This window comes from Suncus etruscus, chromosome 7, assembly GCF_024139225.1.
Source record: "Suncus etruscus isolate mSunEtr1 chromosome 7, mSunEtr1.pri.cur, whole genome shotgun sequence".
Classification (NCBI taxonomy): domain Eukaryota; kingdom Metazoa; phylum Chordata; class Mammalia; order Eulipotyphla; family Soricidae; genus Suncus; species Suncus etruscus.
This window is the reverse complement of record NC_064854.1, coordinates 44,462,403-44,485,459: the sequence shown is the minus strand read 5'-3', so window position 1 is coordinate 44,485,459 and position 23,057 is coordinate 44,462,403. Positions and strand designations below refer to the sequence as shown.

At 37.2% G+C, this 23,057-nt stretch overlaps 1 protein-coding gene and 1 pseudogene across 5 annotated transcripts in view; one reads left to right on the top strand and one right to left on the bottom strand.

Annotated features, from left to right (window-relative positions):
• CDC42BPA (CDC42 binding protein kinase alpha) overlaps positions 1-23,057 on the top strand; it is a 277,597-nt gene that overhangs the window by 177,762 nt on the left and 76,778 nt on the right. The gene's annotated exons all lie outside the window — the stretch shown is intronic.
• On the bottom strand, positions 12,068-12,163 carry LOC126014844 (uncharacterized; annotated as a pseudogene).

Here is a 23,057-nt window from a genome sequence, read left to right as displayed (position 1 = left end):
CCAGCATGTCATCTTCCTTGGAGAATGTTCATGTAGAACTGGAAAAGAATGTGTACCCAACTTTTAGAGTATAAAAGGCCCATAAATATCTTTCAGCACACCTCTTCTATTTTTCCTTCTTCACCAGTATTTCCTTGTTGATTTTTTTGCCTAATTGTTCTATTCAGCAGTGAAAAAGGAATGTTAAAAGTCTATTGTTAAAATGTCTAAATTGCTGTCAGTATCTTCCTTCATGTTTATTTGTAGTTGTTTGAAATACTTTGATGGTCCCTCATTAGACACAACTTATTGAGTTGGGCTAGGATCTTGTTTTGACTGTACCTGACAGTGCTCAGGGCTTATTCCTGGCTATGTGCTTTGGAATTTCATTTGACAGTGCTCAGGGAGCCATATAAGATGCTGAGGGTTGAACTGTGGTCAGCCTAGTTAGTGCTAGACAAGCACTATGGTATCATGTTAGGTGTAGTGCTGGGACAATGTATGCATGAATGTATCATTAATATTATTAATGATATGGCTCTGTGCCCAGGAGGCCATATGCAGTTCTGGGTATTAAACTGGAGTTGGCTGCATGTTAGGGCAAGTGCCTTTTATGACTTGGCTTGCATATATTAAAAATCTTGCATCCCTAAGATGAATGCCTCTTAGTTATGGTAAATGATTCTCCCCCCCCCCCTGCATTCTTCTTTCAGTGAAGCAAGATAGTTTTTATTAAAAGAAATTTACTTAGATGTAAGGGAAGAGAAAGAGAGGAATCTGTATTCAATATAGAACAAGGACTTCTCCAGAGTAGAGAGAATGGGTTATGTGTTCAAGGAGAACACAAGTTTGAAAAAGCAAGCCACGAATGATTCTTTTGATGTGTTCTTGGAGTCACTTTACCCCAAGGTATTTTTGGTGGGGTTTTCAGGGGCATTCTTGGTGATACTTGACTAACCGGGTTTACATGACAGTTCAGTGTTAAGGACTGAGAATGCAGCCCAGCAGGGCCACCCATTTTTGGAGTGATGGTTTGCACTCTATTCAGAATGATTTTTTTTGGCTTCTGCTTGTTACTCATGAACCGGAAGTACTTCAGATTTGTCCCTTCACCCTACTGGTTTTCCACCCAAGGGGGGTGGTCTTTCTCTTCCCAGTAAACACTTCTGGTCTCAGAGAGAAGCTGCTTGATGTTTTGGTTTCCATAACTCGTCTATCTGCCTGGTGGTATCTTTTGTTAGTAAACAGAAAGTTTGTGGTGGAAGTTTCTTGAACCCGCTTTATTCCTGTTTTATAAAAAAAGAGCAAAGAATGCTTATTTTGGCCACATATAGACTAAAATTGTAACTATCAAGTGCAAATTCATGAAGTAGTTCATATTTTTCTGAAAAATAAAAGCAAACAAAAATTAACCTAAAAGTTCCCACTACAGCATATAAAAAGCTTACAAGTAAATAGCCATTTTTTAAAAAATAACAAGTAAAAAGGTGAATAAATGGAAGTCAACTCTTCTTAAGTTTATAAGAGAATAATATCATAGAACAACTGTTGTGCTCCAAATGAAAGAGATTGATAGACATCCTTGCAAGAGTCAATGCCATTATAGTGAAGCATAAACTGCATTTGAAAACTTGCTATGATTCACTGTGGATAAATCCTAAAAGAAAAAAAGTCCAGGCGAACCTAATTATTAATCATGCAAGGTCTTGGAATCCTCCATAATCTCATAGTGAATATCAACGAAAACCTTTTTTGGTTTTTTTTGTTTTTTTTGGGGGGGGGTTTGCACCCAGTGACACCCAGAGGTTACTCCTGGCTAGGCTCTCAGAAATCACTCTTAGCTTGGGAGACCAAAAGGAACGCTGGGGGATCAAACTGCGGTCCATCCTAGGCTAGCGCCGGCAAGGCAGATGCCTTACCGCTCCACGCCACCACTCTAGCCCCAACCAACAAAAAACCTTTTATGCTGATATATCAAAGGGAATACTTTTAAAATATGCTAGATCGTTCAAGTTTTGGCAAGATCTACCTCTAGGAGAAGCACTTCAACTACAACTATACTTGCTGGACTTTTATTAAAGTATAGCTGTTTTGAAGGAAAAGAATTATCTAATCTCGCCTTACTCTGGCTATTCTGTTCAAACTGAATGAAAAAAATATACAAGAATGTATATGCCTTTGCAGTCCAAAGGCATAGTCTCAACAAATCGTATATTGATATTATAGATTTATTTCTATACTCTACTCCCCAGTACTTCATTACTAAAGTCTATTTACAGAATTTTCTTTCACTCAGTATATCATTTCTGCTTGTCAGCAAAAACGTTGTAGAATATATGAAAGGCCCCCCAAAAAAGGTATTTAAGCAAGATAGAGCAAGCATTAGAACAAGACTCACATAAGTCAGGGATGTTTAAATTATCAGATAGACACAAGTGATTAATATATTAAGAAAGAATATCAGAGAAGGAATAGTTAAGATAAAATGAATAAAAATATTTTATTTTAGAGCCACATTGGTCAGCTTGCTCTAGAATCACAAAAAATAGAGAATTTCTACTAAGAAAACATGCTAATTTTATTACACTGAAATTCAAAGACATACACTAAAGGGAAGTTTTTTATTTTAAGGTCTATGGGAAGTTCTTTAGAAGTTCCTCATTTGTTGAATGGTGGGTTGTGCATTCCAAAACCCCCAGAGAGGGTCTGGGTAGGACAAGAGATGCAAGTCTGGCAGTAACTCTGATCAAGAAATAATCCACACACAGTTGGGAAGGTATTGCAGGGGAGAAAACTAAAAGCAAGCTGTTAACCCACAAGCCAGTCACTCCACCACTTGGAACTATGAGCCAAGATGTCAGCTGCCCCTCCAGGCTGTCTGAGTAGTCTTTATTGGGAAAAATAAAGCCCACCCCAAGGGGAGGGGGAAAAGCCAGATGAGGAGGCAATGGGGAAACATCTTTTAACAGGAAAACCAAAGAAACCAATTGACATCAAATTAGAAGGCAATATGAGGACCAATCCAAAGACTTCTACCACCACTCATTTGTATTGAAAAACAAAAATCACTGGTTTAAATTTTGATAGATGTAAGGAATATAGATTAGTTATAAGTTTTCTGTGTGCCTTAATAACAAACCAACCCACAATTGAAAAAATTACTATGAGATGCAAATTCTGCAAGATAATGGAAATGACATTAAAAATGTAATGGCTCCCTAACAAAATCATTGTGGGGGGACGACTTTGAGGCCAGGAAGACTTTGAGGTCAAGTGCACATACTTTGCAAGTATAGGACCTGGTTCAATGACTTCCATCACATGACTCCCAAGCACCTCTGAGGCTCTTAGCAGCATCATATCCTCTGACCTAGCATTGAGCGATGACCAGTCACTGGGAAGGACCTTTGAATCACTTGAGTACTGCTTGGGGAGTTTTTTCTCCAAGCAAACACATACACAAAATAGAATTAAAACATAGCCTATTGCATCAGCCCTATTAAGAAGTTAAACAGAAACCAGAGCCCATTTCCAGTAAATTTTCCTGCCATGAAAGGTGACCAAACAACCTTTAAAATCAGAGCTACACAGTATGTTCCCAAGAGGGAGAAGTATATGCAGAGGTGACAAACATGAGAGTTTTCCCTAGGAATAAGTGTGGGACATATTGACTAGTACAACAATATTGAGTCAGGGTTACACTTTTTACCCAGATGCTCACCATAGGCCAACAGGGGGCTTTGAATCATCTCTGAAAAAAAAATTATGTATCATGGGCAAATGTGACACTTTCAACTCAAGAGAACTGCTGGCTCTATACAGCCTCAGTTAAAAAAATGATACCCCCACCCATTGGCATCCAACTGCCCACTGTTGAATGGTATAACATTTGGAAAGAGACCAGATCTAGCCATCTTAGTACTAGGAAGCATGTACTTTCCCACTAGCCTTGAGTTTGACATCAACCAGATGAGGTCAAACAAAGGCACACTGGTAGGGACCAGGTCTACTTGGGGTGCAGGAATATGATATGCTCTTAAGCACCAAGTTCTATTTGTTGTCCAAGCTGATAGGATGACTTCTCACAGCAAGTTGGGACCAACACTGAATAAGGGTTGCCAGAGCTTGTCTGTCATCCTCAGTGCTATAGCTGACCCAGTAAGTTTTTGATGGCAAATTTCCAGTAGCAGTTCAGAGCAAAAAAAAAAAACCAGAGTTCTAATATCCATGGAATCTGTTAATGGTAATCCTCCACTGCAACTTAGGCCATTACAAAACAAGACTATCACTCTTGTTTGCTGTTATTTTTGTTTCCTGCCAGGAGCAATTTCTGAGCGTAGAGTCAGAAGGAACCCCTGAGCGCTGCTGGGTGTGACCCAAAAACCAAAAAAAAAAAAATCTTTAAGCACCATGGTTACAAACATGTTTGTAATGTATACCACCTTTCACCAGTGCAAACTTCCCGCTATCAATCTCTCCCATTTCCCTCCTCCCCAGCCCTTGTCTATCTCTCAGACAGGCATTCTATTTCTCTGTCATTGTCATGATAGTTGTTAGTGTAGTTATTTCTCTAACTGCTCTCACCACTCTTCATAGAATGAGCTTCTCCTTTCAACCCTCATTTCTATTGTCTCTTGGTATTATTACATACTGTTTTTTATTTTTCTTAAATCCCACAGATGAGTGAGACTACTCTTTGTCTATCTTTCTCTCTCTGACTTATTTCACTCAGCATGTTTCCATGTCCATCCATGTATAAGAAAATTTCATGACTTTATTTTTACTAATAGCTGTGTCGTATTCCATTGTTTAAATATATCACAGTTATTTTAGCCACTTATCTATTGTTGGGCACCTGGGTTGGTTCCAAATTCTGGCTATTGTAAATAATGCTATGATAAAATAGGGGTGCAAAGGGCATTTATGTATTGTGTTTTTGTGGTCCTAGAGTATAGCCCTAGGAGTGTTGGATCACATGGCAGCTCAATTTCCAGTATTTTGTGGAATATCTATATTGTTTTCAGAAAGGCTGGACTAGATGATATTCCTAATAGCAGTGAATGAAAGTTCCTTTCTCCCCATATTCCCACCAACACTGATTGTTCTTGGTCTTTGTGAAGTGTGCCAGTCTCTGTAATTTGAGGTGGTACCTCATTGTTGTTTTGATTTGCAGTTCCCTGATGATTAGTGATAGAGATCATTTTTTCATGTGTCTTTAGGCCATCTGTTCTTGTTTTTCTTTTTTGGGAAGTATCTGTTTATTCTCCCCAACTTTTGATAAGGTTAGATGTTTTTTCTTGTTAAGTTATGTCAATACTGTGTATATGTTAGATATTAATTAGCCCCTTATCTGAGTATTGAGTGAACAGTTTCTCCCATTCTGTGGTTGGCTTTTGTATCTAGTCACTATTTCCATTGAGGTGCAGAAGCTTCTCAGTTTAATTTAGTCTCATTTGTTTACCTCTGCTTCTACTTGTTTTGACAGTGGTGTTTCCTCCTTGACAAAAACCTTTATTCTCAGTGTCATGGAGGGTTTTGCTTACAATCATCTATTGTATACTTTATGGTTTCAGGTCTGCTATCAAAGTCTGTAATCCATTTTGATTTGACCTTTGTACATGGTGGTAGATGGAGGTCTGAGTTTTCTTTTTTGCATTTGGTTGACCAGTTGTTCCCATACCACTTGTTGATGAGGCTTTCCTTGCTCTATTTTGCATTTTTTGTCCCTTTGTCAAAGATTAATTGATTGTATATCTGAATACTAAAGTCTATTTCATTGATGGGAAGGTCTATCTTTATTCTAGTACCATATTGTTTTGATGACTAATGCTTTGTAATACAATTCAAAGTTGCCTCCCACCTGTTTTTTTCTTAAAGGTTGTTTTAGCTATTCATGGACATTTATTGTTCCAAATGAATTTCAGGAGTGGTTGTCCAGTAATGAGCTGTTTAATTTCCAGGTGTTAAAGTTTTTCCTCTGTGTTTGTTTTTAATTCACTTCTAATTTCAGCACATTTTGATCTGAGTAGGTAGCTCATACATTTTCCATCCCCCCTTGCTTTTATGGAGGTACATTTTATGGGCCAACATGTGGTTTATCCTGGAGAGTGATCCATGTGCATTGAGAAGAATGTGTATCTACTTGACTACTTTTTCCTCTATCTCCTTTCAGAGATAATATATTTGTGTTAAGTTTAAGCTTGGCTGAACAATAAAGAGGTGACAAGGCAGTGTTGAAGTATTTTTAAAATTTTTTTTCATATAAAAATACGTTTTATATAAAAATTAGGTTTTTTTATTATTGTGTTGCTATTGATATCTTTCAGATTTGTCAATAGATAAGAGTTCTAATAAGTAAAGAAAAATTTATTCGGAAACACTAAACTCAAAAGTAGTAGGTGAACTGCAAATCACAGTATAGGGCCTGACCAGCATAATGATAAAGAGTTGAGGAATAAGATATATGAGAATAAGATATATGAAGGTATTTAAAAAGACCTGAAGAAGGGAAAACTAAAAATATATTTAGGAAAACATAAAGGGTTTATAGGACAGCTTTAAGAGGAATGATTATCACATTATAGTAGTTCTGGAAGGAAGTGAAAATAAATGTCACATAAGTATTGCTAGAAAAAAATTGTAGTCAAGAACTTTACAATTCTGGTCATCAAGGCATATACCCAGATTTAAGAAGCTCAAGTTCTTGGATCTGTTGAGATAGCACAGTAGGGTGTTTTCCTAGCTTATGGTCAACCTGGTATTCCATATGGTCCCCTAAGCACAGCTAGGAGTGATATTTGAATGCAGAGTGAGCTTTACTCTCACTGGACTTTACTGCAGTGGTTCCCAAACCAACTAATAATAATAATAATAATAATAGAATCTAGTATAATATACAATATACTTGAAACTCACATTATTTGTGCTTTAGAGATTAATTGCATGTTATTCTTAAGAGTGTTATGGAAGGCACAAATAAGAAAAGGTAAATGATCATAATATAAAATCACAAAAGTACAAAGGAAGTAAATAAAGTTGTTTTTTTTTTTTTAAACTAATTTGATGGGTCGGAGAGATAGCCTGGAGGTAAGGCGTTAGCATTGCATGCAGAAGGACAGTGGTTCGAATCTCGGCATCCCATATGGTCCCCCAAGCCTGCCAGGAGCGATTTCTGAGCTTAGAACCAGGAGTAACCCCTGAGCACTGCCGGGTGTGACCCAAAAACAAACAAACAAACAAAAAAACAAACTAATTAGACAAACTCCAGAATCCAGCAAAACAATATGGTAAATTCCCTTATTCTAAATTTTGCTCAATGTGCATGATATGAACTCACCCATCAAAAGGCAAAGAATTCCTAGGAAGATCTGAAAAATGAGACCTCCACCATTAATATAGTTTAACTTTTATGATATATACATGCTCAAAATGCAGGCAAGTAATAGCTTAAAAATGGCTGGGATCGCTGAACTTATATTAAACAAAATAGACATCAGAAAAGAAAAGTGATCTGTACACTGAGCAAACTTAACAATCATGAAGAACTATGCAGCAATGGAATACCTAAATATATAAAGCAACTTACTGGTAGTCCTGAAAATAAATTCTAATTTCACTATAGTATAAGTAGGAGTTTTTAGGACCAACCCTCTTTTATAGCAATAACTTAGAGAAAAATCAATATTGAAGCATGGGCCTTATAAGAAAAAAATGGAAGAGCTAAACCTAATAGACATGTATATAGTACTCTATCCTCCAAAATCCTAACTGCATTCCTCAATGGTGCTCAAAGGTTATTCTTCAGGTTATACTACATGGCTATGGATACATAGCAGGTATTTATAAAATCAAGTAACTTCTTACCTATGATGTTTTAAAGCACAAAAATCTGGAGAAAAGGGGCTAGAGTGATATAACAGGGGTAGGGCGTTTGCCTTGCACATTGCTGACGCGGGATGGAAACAAGTTCGATGTCCAGCATCCCATATGGTCCCCCGAGCATGCCAGGAGTGATTTCAGAGCACAGAGTCATTTCAGAGCCACAAGTGTGGCCCCAAAAACAAACAGTGAAAGTTAAACTAAAACAAATCTGGAAAAAATAATCCAATGCTAGGAAACGAACAATGTACTACTAAATATCCATGTGATCAAAAAGGAAATCTAAGAAATAACAATTTTGAAAACAATAATAAGGATATAAGCTACCAGAACACATGGGAAACAGCAAAAACTATACTAATAAGGCAGTGATTCACAGTAATACAGGTATTTATCAGGAAACAGAAAAATATTCAAGAAATTAAACTTTAAATAATTAAGCTAATCTCACAGCTCAAGGAAAACAAAAGCTCGAAGGATCTAGAAAGCAGAAAATAGTAAAAAATTAAAGTTGATATCCATTATATACAAACTAAAAATCATGCTAAAGATAAATAAAACTAGGATAGTATTTAAAGAAGATTGAAAAGCTTTTAAGAAGACGTAGTGAATTGGATCAGAAAAGGACACCATAGAAATTCCAAAAAAAAAATCATATGAAATTACAAAGAAAAGATTTATATAATTTCTTTGATGAACCTACAACCTTTCAAGACTGAGTTAGGGGAAGTAAAAAATTTAAATTGTCACATTGAAATAGTGACAGTAAGAAAAAGTTTTTACCAAACCAAAATCTCAAATCTAGACAGTTCACTACTGACTTCTTCCAGATCTTCAAATTGTACCTTAAATTCTCAAGTTCTTTCAGAAAGCTGAAGAAACTGGGGCTGGAGTGATAGCATGGCAGTAGGGCACGTGGCTGACCCAGGATGGATCCATGTTAGGTTTCCCAGTGTCCCATATGGTCTCCAAGCCTGCCAGAAGAGATTTCTAAGCACAGAGCCAGAAGTAACCCCTGAGCACTGCCCGGTGTGGCCCAAAAAAACGAAAGAAAAAAAAAAAAGCACTTGCAGATATAGGAAACCCTTCAAACAGTTTTTATGAGGCCAATATTACCCTAATATCACTGAAAAATTTGTGTGCTGAAAGACATGCAAATTTGTATAGAATAGTTCCTGATGAACATAGTTGCCTATTATGATTTTAGCAAGTTGAATTCAATATTGCATAAATGAATAAAACTGATCAAGCGGGATTTATCTGAGGGATACAAGGATGATGTGGTGATGTACAAGTTGAAGCACAAATCATAGTTCAGTGGGTAGGATACTTGCCTCACACTAAGCCAATTCAGGTTCAATCCCTTGCACCACATATAGTCCTCAGAGCCTGCCTGGAATAATCCTTAAACACAAAGCAGGAGTAAAGCCCTGAGTACATCTAGGTGTGGAACACACACACACACACACACAGTAGGAGTAAAGCCCTAGGTGTGGAACACACACACACACACACACACACACACACACACACACCCTGAGTACATCTGAAATAATCCTTAAACACAAAGCAGGAGTAAAGCCCTGAGTACATCTAGGTGTGGAACACACACACACACACACACACACACACACACACACACACACACACACAACCAATATAATACAATCAATAAAAGGAAAGCTAACACACACCAATATAATACAGTCAATAAAAGGAAAGCTAAAATATCATGATTATATCATTAGATGCAGAGAAAGGATTTGACAAGATTTAGTAGTTCATATTTATGATGAAGACCAGCAAAAATGGAACCAGAAAGAAACTTAAGCATAGTAAAATCATTTATCACAAACCCACACGTAACATCATACTCACTGGCAAAAAAATCTAAACCTTTTTTTTTTATCAAAGTTTTAGCCATAAAAAATTAGTTAGAAAAATAATTTCAAGAATAAAATTGGAAAAAGACATAAAATTATCAATACTTAGAGATTGATTATATGTACATAGATAACTCTGAAGTGGTTGTTTTTTTCTTTCTGTTTTTTGGTGGGTTTTTTTTTTGTTGTTTGTTTGTTTATTTGTTTTTGGTCACACCCAGCAGCGCTCAGGAGATACTTCTGGCTCTACGCTCAGATATCGCTCCTGGAAGGCTGGGGGGGACCATATGGGATGCTGGGATTCGAACCATCGTCCTTCTGCATGTGAGGCAACCACCCTACCTCCATGCTATCTATCTCTCTGGCCCCAACTCTGAAGTCTTTATCACAAAACTTTTGAAAACAATCTATGAATTAATCAGACTACAAAATCAATATACAGGAATCTGTTGCATGTGGGTTGTGGCTGGGGTAGGAGGCTTCTTCCAAATTGTGCTAAGGTTGTCATGGAGACCCTTCCTATCAATTCTGGGCTAATTAGCCTATGCCTCTTACATGAGGGCTTGAGTATGTAGGAGTATGTTACTCGGTTTTAGTCCTGTAGTCACATTTAGTACCTTTAGAATCAGACCCTGTAGTGCACTGTAAACCTCCAGGACTATATCTAGTCATACAGAGGGATGATGGAGACAATGGGGATTTACCATGGTTAGATGCATGAAAAACATGTGCCTTAATCTCTATCACTCTAGCCAGTTATATTCTGATATACAAACATTGATATCTACAAAAATTTTTAAATACTCCATTTATAATTGTGTCCCCCAAAATCAAGTGCTTAGGAGCAAGGAAAGCCTATTTAATAAGTGGTTTGGGGAATACTAGCTACACACATGCAGAAGAATAGAACTGAACCCCTTCTATGCCAGATATAAAAATTAATTCAAGGGTCTGGAGTGATAGCACAACAGGGAGGGCATTTGCCTTACACATGACCTACCTGGGTTTGGTCCCAGGCATCACATATAATTCCCTGAGCCTGCCAGGAGTAAATTCTGAGCACAGAGTTAGAAGTAACCTTTGAGTGCCACTAGGTTAGGCCCCTAAAACAAACAAAAATTCAAAATGGACTACTAAAGACCTTGATATTGAACTCAAATCTAAACTACTAAAGAAAACATTGGTAAATGTGTCATAATATTGATCTCAAAAGTGTCTTCAAATGATTCAACCCCATTAGCAAAGAAAACAAAGACAAGAAAAAAACAAGTGAGATGACATCAAACTTAAAACTTTCTATACCGGGGCCGGAGAGATAGCATGGAGGTAAGGCATTTGCCTTTCATGCAGGAGGTCATCAGTTCGAATCCCGGTGTCCCATATGGTCCCCCGTGCCTGCCAGGAGCAATTTCTGAGCATGGAGCCAGGAATAACCCCTGAGCAGTGCCGTGTGTGACCCAAAAACCAAAAAAAAAAAAAAAAAAAAACTTTCTATACCAGTGGTGGGCAACCTTTTTTTTTTTCCAACTGAGCCAAATCTCGACAAAACCATGATTGATATTTATTTTGAGAGACACATTTTTAAAACCGAAAATACATAGGATGGTACACTGTTTTTAGTTTCAATAAGTTTTTATTGAGAATATTATGCATGCAAGTATCCATATAGGTAGGGAGGATACAAATAACACAACTAAAACAGAAAGTCACGGCCCCTCCCCATACCACATGACCTGACTGGAGCTGTGTGGAGCCGGCCGCCAGGGCTGCACACAGGACGCGCACTGACAGAGGCTAGGAGCAGAGTCCTAACTCCTGGAGCGGCCACCCGGCACACAGAAGAGCCACGTTAAAAAGAGTGTAAAGAGCCGCATGTGGCTCGCAAGCCGTGGCTTGCCCACCACTGCTCTAGACGGACTCCTTCCAGGTTTTTTCTTTTCTTGTTTTTCAAACAGAATCACATAACTTCAGTCATCTTGTTCAACTTCATAAATTGGGAGGGGAGGGGGACAAAAAATGGATGGTACCAGGATCAGACAGTCATATGAACATTGAGTAGAAATGAAAAATGAAATTTTCCTATATGTGGATGTACATGTAATCTATTATACTGAGTGACATAAATCAGAGGGAGAGAGAGACACACATACAGAATAGTGTCACTCATTTATGGGTTTTAAGAAAAATTAAGGATATTATTGTAATAATGCCCAGAGACAATAGAGATGAGGGCCGGAAAGACCAGCTCACACTATGAACCCACCACAAAGAGTGGTGAGTGAAGTTAGGGATATAGCTACACTAACAACTATCTTGACCAATTTTTTTTTTGTCCCCCAGTTCACAATACAGACCAGGCAAAGGGCCTGGGTTGAGGTGTATATGGGGTGCATTTACTGTACAAAGAATTGGGAGGCCTTATCTTTTCTTTTTTTTATTTTTTAATATATATTAATATATATTTTAATATATATATATAAAATCCTTCACCAGTACAACATTCCCATGACCAATACCAACTGTGGTATCACTCTGGCCTATAATTGACTTTGTTATACAATGTCCAACACCATTTCTTTATCAGTGCCATTTCCTGCCACCAATGTCCCCTCCATCTCCTTCTGTACTCTCCCCCAAACCCCGCCTGCCTCTATGGCTGACAGTTCTCTTCCCTCTTCCCTTTCTCTCTCTCTCTCTTAGATATCTCTCTCTCAGATCTCGCTCTCTCTCTCTCTCCCTCTCTCTTACCTTCCTTGCCTCTTACTCTTTTTCTCACTCCTTTGTTACCATTCTTTTTGGCCTATGGCACTAGACTTTTGAAAATACCTTATATTAAGTGTCATGTAGTGTTCCAACCATATTTTCCTCATATGGATTCAAGTCTGATGTTGAGGTTGTTAACCTATTTTTATTTTCCTTTTGTAAATAGAATAAGGGGTCTGAATTCAATTCTTTGCATTCTATTTTTGTCAGCACCATTTGTTGAAGAGGCTTTCTTTGAACCACTTTACTTTTTTTGTTCTTTTATCAGAATTTACCTTGCACCTGCTCAAGAATATATCCCAGATTCTCGGTTCTATTGCATGCTCTGATTTCACATTTTTATTCTAGTACCACTTTTTGGTTTGTTTGTTTGTTTTTGTTTTGGGGCCACACTTGGCGGCACTCAGGGGTTACTCCTGGCTCGCTGCTCAGAACTCACTCCTGGAAGGCACGGGGGACCATATGTGATTCCAGGTTTTCAACCACTATGAGTCAGCCACTTGCAAGGCAAACATCCCATCACTGTGCTATCTCTCCAGCCTCTAATACCACATTTTTTATTACTATAGACTTAGTTTCAGTTTGAAGTTGGGGAAAGAGAAACATCCTGTTTTCTTTATTGCATTGTTTATTCAGGAGAGCTTATTATTTCTTATAAATTTCAACAGTGTTTGATCCTATGTCTCTTAAAAATGTCCTAGGTTTTTTGTTATTATTTCATTTTGGGTCACAACTGGCAGCATGCTGGTCTTACTCTTGGCTCTGTGCTCAGAAACTACTTCTGGCAGGTTTGGCAGATCATATGGGATGCCAGAGATTGAACCCAGGTCGGCCACATGAAGATGGTCTTATCTTCTATGCTATTGCTCTGGCCCCATGTCATGGGTAAATTTGTTTTGTTTTGTTTTGGGGCCACATCTGGGCAGCTCTCATAGTTTATTCCTGGCTCTGTGCTCAGAAATTGCTCCTGGTAGGCTCCAGGGGCCATATAGTGTGCTGAGGATCAAACCCAGGACAGCAACATACATGCAAGTCAAATGCCCTTTACCTGATGTGGTTTTGCTCCAGTTCATGTCATGGGTATTTTTATAGGAACTGAATTGAATCTGTGTACTCCTTTGGTCAAGATTATAATTTGACAGTATTAATCCTGCCAGTACATGAATATGGGATTTGCTTCGATTTCTATGTCCTTTTTTATTTCTTTCATAGTTTATATAGTTTTGTAGTCAATATTTTCTTTTCCTCTTATAGTCTTTCACCCCTTTTGCTAAGATGACTCCAAAGTTCTTGATTATCTGACACACAATTGTGGATGATACATTTTTATTTAGTAATTTTTATTGTGACCAAAGTGAATTACAAATCTTTCATAGTAAAATTTTAGGTACATAGTGACATTGGAAATCAGGGGCATTCCCATCACCAGGTTGTCCTCCTTCCACCCCTGTTCCCAGGATACATCCCATATACCCCTCCTTTGCCCCCAGGCTGCTAGTATAAGTGGTCCCCTCTATGTCAAGCTTGTTGTAGATTGGGTATCAATTCAGTTGGCGTTGTCTTTAGATTATATGTTTAAGTCTGATCATTTTTTATTTCTACTCAATGTTCATATGACTCTTTGGTCTTAGTACCATTTTTCCCCCTCAATTTATGAGATAGAACAAGATGATTCAAGTTATGTGGTTCTGTTTGAAGAAAAAAGAGAAGAAAAAGAAAAAAGGAAAGAAAGGGAAAAAATTACTGACCAAAAAACAAACAAAATCTGGGAGGAATCCATCTAGAGGTTATAAATATCAATTTAAGAGAAGAAAGTGAAAAAGGAAGAAAAACATAACAAAAAGACAAGAAAAATACAAAAAAAGAAACTGAAACAGACCAAAAAAAACTACAGTGACCAAAAAAAAAAAAAAAAATCAAACAAAAACACCAAAGAGTACCACAGCAATAAAGACAACAGCCAAACAGTAACCAACCACAAGCCCGGAATAAAAAGATAAAGAAGAAAGAAAAAAAATGTTGCTTCTTTTTTTTTTTTTTTTTTTTTTTTTTGCATAGGCACAGTAAATATTGGGGAGATTAGAAAGGCAATTCCCTTGGCCTAAGAGATACAGGTTTTCTCCACCCTTGAAGCATATTGTCCTGGGAATAACTACAGGTTTCGTACATACTCTTTTTCACTCCCCTAGGTCTTTTTTATGGTGCCAGGAAACTTTCTACTCAGTCATGAGGCGCCTCTGTACCTAGAGATCTTGATATTTGCACAGGTCATAGGATGAAGCTTAGGATAGAGATTTTCTTTACAGTTCTAGAAGTTCTGATCTATCACTGTTGTTTTAATCAGTCTTCTATAACTGGTGGTCTTGGTTTTTACTTTGATCCTAGAACAAACCTAGGATAGAGTCTTTTTTTTTTTTTTTTTTTTTTTTTTTTTTTTTTTTGGTTTTTGGGCCACACCCTGTGAGGCTCAGGGGTTACTCCTGGCTATGCGCTCAGAAGTTGCTCCTGGCTTCTTGGGGGACCATATGGGACGCCGGGGGATCGAACCGCGGTCCATCCTAGGCTAGCGCAGGCAAGGCAAGTACCTTACCTCCAGCGCCACCGCCCGGCCCTAGGATAGAGTCTTACATTATGTTTCCAGAAGTTCTGCTCAGTTGTAGTTGTCTCAGTCAGAACTCTGGAATTAGAGAATCAATCTTTCTTTCTTTCTTTCTTTCTTTTCTTTCTTTCTTTCTTTCTTTCTTTCTTTCTTTCTTTCTTTCTTTCTTTCTTTCTTTCTTTCTTTCTTTCTTTCTTTCTTTCTTTCTCTTTCTTTCTTCTTTCTTTCTTTCTTTCTTTCTCTCTCTCTCTTTCTTTCTTTCTTTCTCTCTTTCTTCTTTTTTTCTTTCTTTCTTTCTTTCTCTCTTTCTTTCTCTCTCTCTCTTTCTTTCTTTCTCTCTCTCTCTTCTTTCTTTTTTTCTTTCTTTCTTTCTTTCTTCTCTCTCTTTCTTTCTTTCTCTCTCTCTCTCTTTCTTTCTTTCTTTCTTTCTTTCTTTCTTTCTTTCTTTCTTTCTTTCTTTCTTTCTTTCTTTCTTCCTTCCTTCCTTCCTTCCTTCCTTCTTTCCTCCTTCCTTCCTTCCTTCCTTCCTTCCTTCCTTCCTTCCTTCCTTCCTTCCTTCCTTCCTTCCTTCCTTCCTTCCTTCTTCTTTCTTTCTTTCCTTTCTTTTCTTTCTTTTATTTTTTTATTTTATTTTTTTGGTTTTAGGTCCACACCAGGTGATGCTCAAAAATCACTCCTGTCAATGGGGCTTCTGGAAGTACAAAGAAAGACACTATCCTAGGTGCCATCCTAGGTTCAGTGCAAAGTCCAAGATCACCAACCACAGAAGATGGATTAAAATGGCACTGTTGGAACAGAACTTCTAGAACCACAAAGACTGACTTCATAATAAATCCCACCCCTGGATCTGTGCAGATACTGAGATCCCTAGACATAGAGGCCTGATTGTATCACCCAGGACAGAGCAGAGGTCTTCCAAACACCACAAAAGTACCACTGGGAGAGTAAATGATCCTGAACAGAGTCTATAGTTGATCCCATGACAATACACTCGAAGGGCGGAGAAACCCCATATCTCTTAGGCCAATTGAATTCCTTTTCGAATGACCCCAATATTTACTGTCGCAGGGCAGGAGGGAAAAAAACAAAAAGCACAAAACATTGTTGTTTTTTTTATATTATTTTATTGTCATTTATTATTATTATTTTTATTTACCTATCTACTTTTGGTCAATTTCTCTGTTTGGATGTGATTATTGATGGTGTCCCCAGTTATACTTATTCTTTCTCTTCCTTTCTGTTCTTTCTTTATACGCTATGCCATGTTTCTTATATCAAGACTATGGCGTTTTTGTTGTTGTTGTTGATGTTGTTGTTGTTTTTGTTTTGTTTTGTTTTGTGTTTTTCTTCTTTGTTTCTGTTTTTGTGGGTTTTTTTGTTTGTTTTTTGTTTTTTGTTTTTTGGTGCTTATCGTTATTGTTGGAGTCCTCACTGGATATTTGACACTTCTTTTTGTACTGGTGGAATGTTTCACCTTTTTTCTCTCCTTCGTTTCTCAAACCAATGATGAGAGCCTCTAGAAGAATTCCGCTTATTTTCGGCGTATTAGACTTTTACCCCAGTTTATTACTTTTCTCTCCTTCAAACAAAACCACGTAACTTGAACTAGCTAGTCCTGCCCCCCCCCCCAGTTAGAGGAGGAAACAAGGGAGGCACCAGGACCAAACAGGTGCAAGACTAATAAGTAGTAGGCTAGATACAGAGGAGACCACATATTCTAGCAACCCTGGGGGTGAGGGAAGAGGATATGGGAGGTAGGACAAAAACGGAGGTGTAGGGAGGTCAATTTGGTGATGGGAATCCCCCCTGATTTTATGTAAATATGTACCTAATATATTATTGTCAACAATATGTAAGCCACTATGATCAAAATAAAAATTATATTAAAAAATAAATAAATAAAAAATAAAAACAAAAAAAAAATCACTCCTGTCTCGGGAGACCATATAAAATACCAGAGGGTCGAACCCAAGTCCGTCCTGGGTCAGCTGTGTGCAAGGCAAATGCCCTACAACTGTGCTATCAGTCCGGCCCCAATGATACCTTATAAAAAAAAAAAAAAAAACTCATTTTTCATTAATATATAGGAAAGCCATGGATTTCTGTATCAGCCATTGATTTTGTAGCCTGCTACTTTATTATACAAATGTAGTGTTCAGGGATGTATTTTTGTGGGATCTTTAGGGTTTTCTTAGTATCATTTCATCTGTAAAGAGTGACTTTGGTTTTCTCTTCCATTATGCCCTTGATACGATTTTTTTTTTTTTTTGGTTTTTGGGCCACACCCAGTGACACTAAAGGGTTACTCCTATCTGTGTGTTCAGAAATTGCTCTGGCTTGGGGGACTATATGGGACGCCGGGGGAACAAACCACGGTCCATACTAGGTCAGCTGTGTGTAAGGCAAATGCCCTACCACTGTGCAACTGCTCCGACCCCAATATGATCTTTTTTTTTTTTTTCTCAGTTTCTATAGCAAGGATTTCCAATGCTATACTGAATAGTAGTGGTGAGTGTGGGCAACCTTGTCTTCTACCTAATCTTAGAGAAAAGAGAAAAGGTTTTCATTTTCTAACAGTGTTTGCTAAGGGTTTGTGGTAAATGGCTTAAACTATGTTGAGAAAAGGTTCTTCAACTCCCATTTTTGGAAGTATTTATCATAAATTAGTGCTGTATCTTGAAATGCTTTCCTTGCATCTATTATGACTTTATTATTTCTTATATTGACATGGTATATTTTTGATAGGCATATATGAAACCATCATTTCATCCCCAGGGTAAATTATTGAACATAATGTATGATTTTTCTTGAATGTACTATTGGGTTTGACTTGCTAATATACTGTTGAGGATCTTTGATATATTAGAGACATAGGTCTATATGTGATGTCTTTTTGGGAAAGTTTTTGTCTCTTCAAATTTTTGAAAAAGCCTGTTGTTGTTAAAAGGGGGATTTGTTTTTGAGTGGGTTTTGTTGCCTATTTGTTTTTGGTTTGGGGGCCACACTCAGCAATGATCACACATATCACCTGATTCTGCATTCAGGAATTATTCCTGGTGGATTCTCATGGGACTATATGGGATTCTGGGGATCTAATCCAGTTGACTGCTTTCAAGGCAAGCACCCTACTGGTTTTTTTTATCTTTCTAGCCCTGTGTCTTCTTTGAAGGTTTAAAAGAATTCACTAGTGTATCATCTGGGCCTGTTTTTTTATTTTGGGGTAGACATGTGAGTACTAATTTGATTTTCTTGATTGTAATTGGCCAGTTAAAGTGCTCTATTTCTTCTTGGTTCAACGGTGGGAAGTTATAGGAGTCCAAAAATTAACCCATTTCTTCTAGCTTCCCCCATTTCATGGCATAAAATTTTTTATAATAATCCCTGATGATCCTTTGAATTTCTGTGGTATCTATGGTGATGACTCCCTTTGGTATCTTACTTGGTTTCTTTCTTTTATGTTTTGTTTTTATTTGGGGGGGGAGGGTTACACCCCATGGCACTTGGGGCTTATTCCTGGCTCTACACTCAGAAATCACTCCAGGCAGGTTCGGGGAACCATAGGCTCGGGGATGCCGGTAATCAAACCCGAGTTTGTCCAGGTCATGCAAGGCAAACTTTCTACCACTGTACTAACTCTCCAGCCCCTGGTTTCTTTTTTTTTAAGTCTTGCTAATGGTTTATTAGTCTTGTTTTTCTTTTTCTTTTATAAAGAATCAACTTTTGGTTTTATTGATTGGGCTATTGGGTGCGGGAATTGAGTTTGTAGTTGATTTTTGTGGGGAGGATTTCATTTCATTAATTTTGGCTATAAGTTTGTTATTTTCATTCTACTTTTTTGTGTTCCTTTTGTTGGTCTTTTTCTAGTAGTGTAAGTTGTATGGTTATGTGGGCCTTTTCTTCTTTCCTAATGAATGCTTTCATTGTTATGAGCTTTTGAGGTATTCCATGTTTTAGTAGCTTTTATTTTATTTAATAGTACCTTTATTTAAGCACCATGATTACAAATGTTTGTACTAGGGTTTCAGCTATAAAAAAGAACACCCCCCTTCACCAGTGCCGTGTCCCCTTATCTCTCTTCCCCCACCCCTTGCCTGTATTTGAGACAGGCATTCTATTTCTCTCACTCACTACCATTGTCATGATAGTTGTTAGTGTAGTTATTTCTCTAACTGGGTTCACCACTCTGTGGTAAGCTTCATATTGTGGGCCAGTCCTTCTAGCCCTCATCTCTATTGTTTCTGGGTGTTATTACAATAATGTCTTTTTATTTTTCCTAAATTCCACTGAGAAGTGAGACTATTCTGTGCCTGTCTCTCTCCCTCTGACTCATTTCACTTAAGATAATAGTTTTCATGTCCATCCATGAATAAGAAAATTTCATGACTTCATTTTTCCTGACAGCTGCATAGTATTCCATTGTGTATATGTATCCTAGTTTCTTTAGCCACTCATTTGTTGTCAGGTATCTGGGTTGTTTCTAGATTCTGGCTATTGAAAATAATGCTGCAAAGAATATAAGTGTGCAGAAGGCATTTTTGTATTGTGTTTTTGTGTTCTTAGGGTATAGCCCTAGGAGTCGTATAGCTGGATCACATGGGAGCTCAATTTCCAGTTTTTTGAGGACTCTCCATATTGTTTTCCATAAAGGCTGGACTAGATGGCATTCCCACTAGCAGTGAATGAGAGTTTCTTTGTCCCCACATCCCCATCAAGCACTGATTGTTCTTTTTCTTTGTGATGTGTGCCAGTCTCTGTGGTGTGAGATAGTACCTCATTGTTGTTTTGATTTGCATCTCCCTGATGATTATTGACGTGGAACATTTTTTCATGTGCCTTTTGTATTTCTTTTTTGAGGAAGTGTCTGTTCATATTCATTTCTTGTCCCCATTTTTTGATGGGGTTAGGTGTTTTTATCTTGTTATGTTCTGTCAGTACCTTGTATATCTTAGATTAGTCCCTTATGTGATGGGTATTAGGTGAATAGTTTCTCCCATTCTGTGGATGACCTTTGTATGCTAATCACTATTTCCTTTGAGGTGCAGAAGCTTCTCAGCTTCTGCAAATAGTCCCATTTGCTTGTCTCTGCTTTTACTTGGGATGTTTCCTCCTTCAAGATGCCTTTAGTCTCAATGTCATGGAGTGTGTTTTAGTAGCTTTTACCTTCACTCTTGTTTGTTTTCAGAAATCTTTTTATTTTCTCTTTGACCCACTAGTTGTTCAGTGGCAAGTTAAGTAAGAGTTTGAGTTTTTGGTTTATGATTTAATTTTGTTTTCAACAAATCATGGAAAGTAATTGATAGAATTTCTTTTTGATTTTAGACAGGTTTACTTTGTGACCCAGCATGTGGTCTATCTTGAAAAATACCCAATGTGCACTAGAAATAAAATGTATTCAATATTTTAGATATGTAGATGTAGAACTATGTTTAGAATATAGTATATATAGTTCATATTTACCGTATTTTCCAGCATATAAGACAACTGGGTGTATAAGACGACCCCTACTTTTCTTGTTAAAGTATAGGTTTGGGGCTATATTTGCCATATAAGACTACCTCTCTTTAAATGCATACCAAATGGAAATGAAAAAAATGTAAGATTTGATTTTAATATGGAAATTTTAATTCAAATGCTTATTCATTCATGTACTTAGCTGTAAAACTGTCACTTATAGACATAAAGCTATATACCTATAGTGCCACCTCGCCGGCCCCACGACGTCCTACTTTTAAGAAGTTTTTCATGGGTTAAAAAGTCGTCTTATAATAAACTAGTTTGCCTGGAGCCTAGAATTGGTCTTATGTCAGGAAACTTCAGGAGTAGGGTCTCCTTGTACTTAGACCAAGGCTTTTCCTTTCCATGTCCCCCATATTTTGATGGGCCAATGCAAACAATATTTTCCACTCTTAACACCATTTTTACTATGTTCTTTTGACTCTAATTCTTTAAAAAAAAATCTTAAACTTTTTATGTTAACTTAAACTAATATGCATGTGCATGAAAATATTAAAAAAATACTATGCCTTCAATGTTTAAGGAGTCACATAAATCTCATGGCTTTGGATTGCTTTGTGTGCTGCTAAGAAATGTTATAATATACTACAATCAGGGGACTTGTGGACAAAGTAATTGTACATGGGTTCTGCCTTATTTTTCTCAATGTTCTTTGACTATAAGTTCAATATTTGGGCGTCAGCAAGGGGATTTCTTTTGAGAACTCTGTTTACAGGCGATTGTCCTTCCACTGTAACTTTACCTTCTCCTCTTTGCATCATTGTTCTCATGATTAAAAATAAAATAAATTAAAATAAAATGTTCCCACAAAAAAAAAAGTTGTCTTATATGCCGGAAAATACAGTATATTTTATATATAAGTATAGTTCATATATATGAATCTTATATATATGCATCTCTTCCTTTCTTATATACAGTTTTATGTATAGCTCTATACATATATGTAAATTCTATATATACTATCTATGAACTAAGCCTATCTCTTCCATTTCTTCCTTCAAAGCACATGTTTCCTTGTTAAGTTTGTCTACTTGATCTAGATAGATGTGATAAAGCAGTATTGAAGTCTCCAAATTTATTGTGGTACTCTCAATCCATTCAAGTCTATTAACAGTTGTTTTATGATGATCCCTCATTGGATATATAAATTTGAATTCTTCCTATGCACATATCCCTTGATCATTTATAAATGATCATCTGTTTTATAACTCATTTTTTTGTTTTATTTTGCCACACCCAGCAGCATTCAGGGATTATTTCTAGCTCCTGGCTCCGAGATCATATGGATTGCCGGGGGATCAAACCCATATCCGGGTCAGCTACATGCAAGACAAACACACCCTACCACTGTGCTATTTCTCTGGCCTCCATTTTAATAACTTTTTTAACTTAAAGTCTGTCACAAATATGGCCACCTTGACCTTTATTAAGGGAATTCTTTTCTTGAAATACTGTTTTCCTGGCTTTACTTTGAACCTGTGTTTTTCCAAACTGTCTTTTGTAGGCAGCTGAAATTTGAATTCATTTTTCTAATCTTCCTTGATTCTCTGTCTCTTTATTTGGTATGTTTGAGCTATTGATATTGAGTACGATTATTGCCACAAAGTTTTTGCTATCTTCTTGAGAAGTTAGAAGTGTTTTGGGAAATGTGTCTTGTCTTTAAAAAACCTTGTCAATGTTCCTTATAAAGTTGGTTTCAAAGCATTGAAGTTCCTGAGTTGTTGCTTATTCATGAAGTCCTGTATTGGTCCTTCAAATCTGAATAATAATATAACTGGGTAGAGTATTTTGGTGAGGTTTTCATTTCATTCATTGAGTGTTTTTTTTTTTGTTGTTTAAATACATCTTCTGGATCACAAGTTCTCACTGGATAAATCTGCTTGCTGTTAATCCTAAGGGTTCTCCTTTATGTATATTTACCTTTTGCACTCAACACATTAGATCAGGGGTCTCAAACTCGTGGCCCAGGAGCTGTTTCCAGCCCTCTGTACAACATTTTGTGGCCCTGCCCTAGAGGAATCTTTTTTTGTTTTAGTTGTTTGGGTCACACCCCCCAATGTTCAAGGCTTACTACTGACTTTGCACTCAAGGATCACCCCGCCTTTGCCTCCTGTGGCCCTTTGCCTCCTGCGGCCCCCAGGTAAATTGAGTTTGAGACCCCTGCATTAGATAAAGGTTCAATATCTGGGATATACAAAGTACTGATCTTGCTACTTTCAATATTTTGTCTTTATCTTTGACTTCAGGTTATGGTGTGTCTTTTAGTATTTTATTTGCATCTTTTTTGGTTGGTACCCATTAGGACTCTTATTTCATTATAGCAAAGCCATGGACTTTTTCATGTTGATTTTCCACTTTACTATATAATATACAAATCTATTGTTTCTAGGGACTATTTCGTATTTCTAGGGTTTTCTAAATATGTCATCCACAAATAGTGA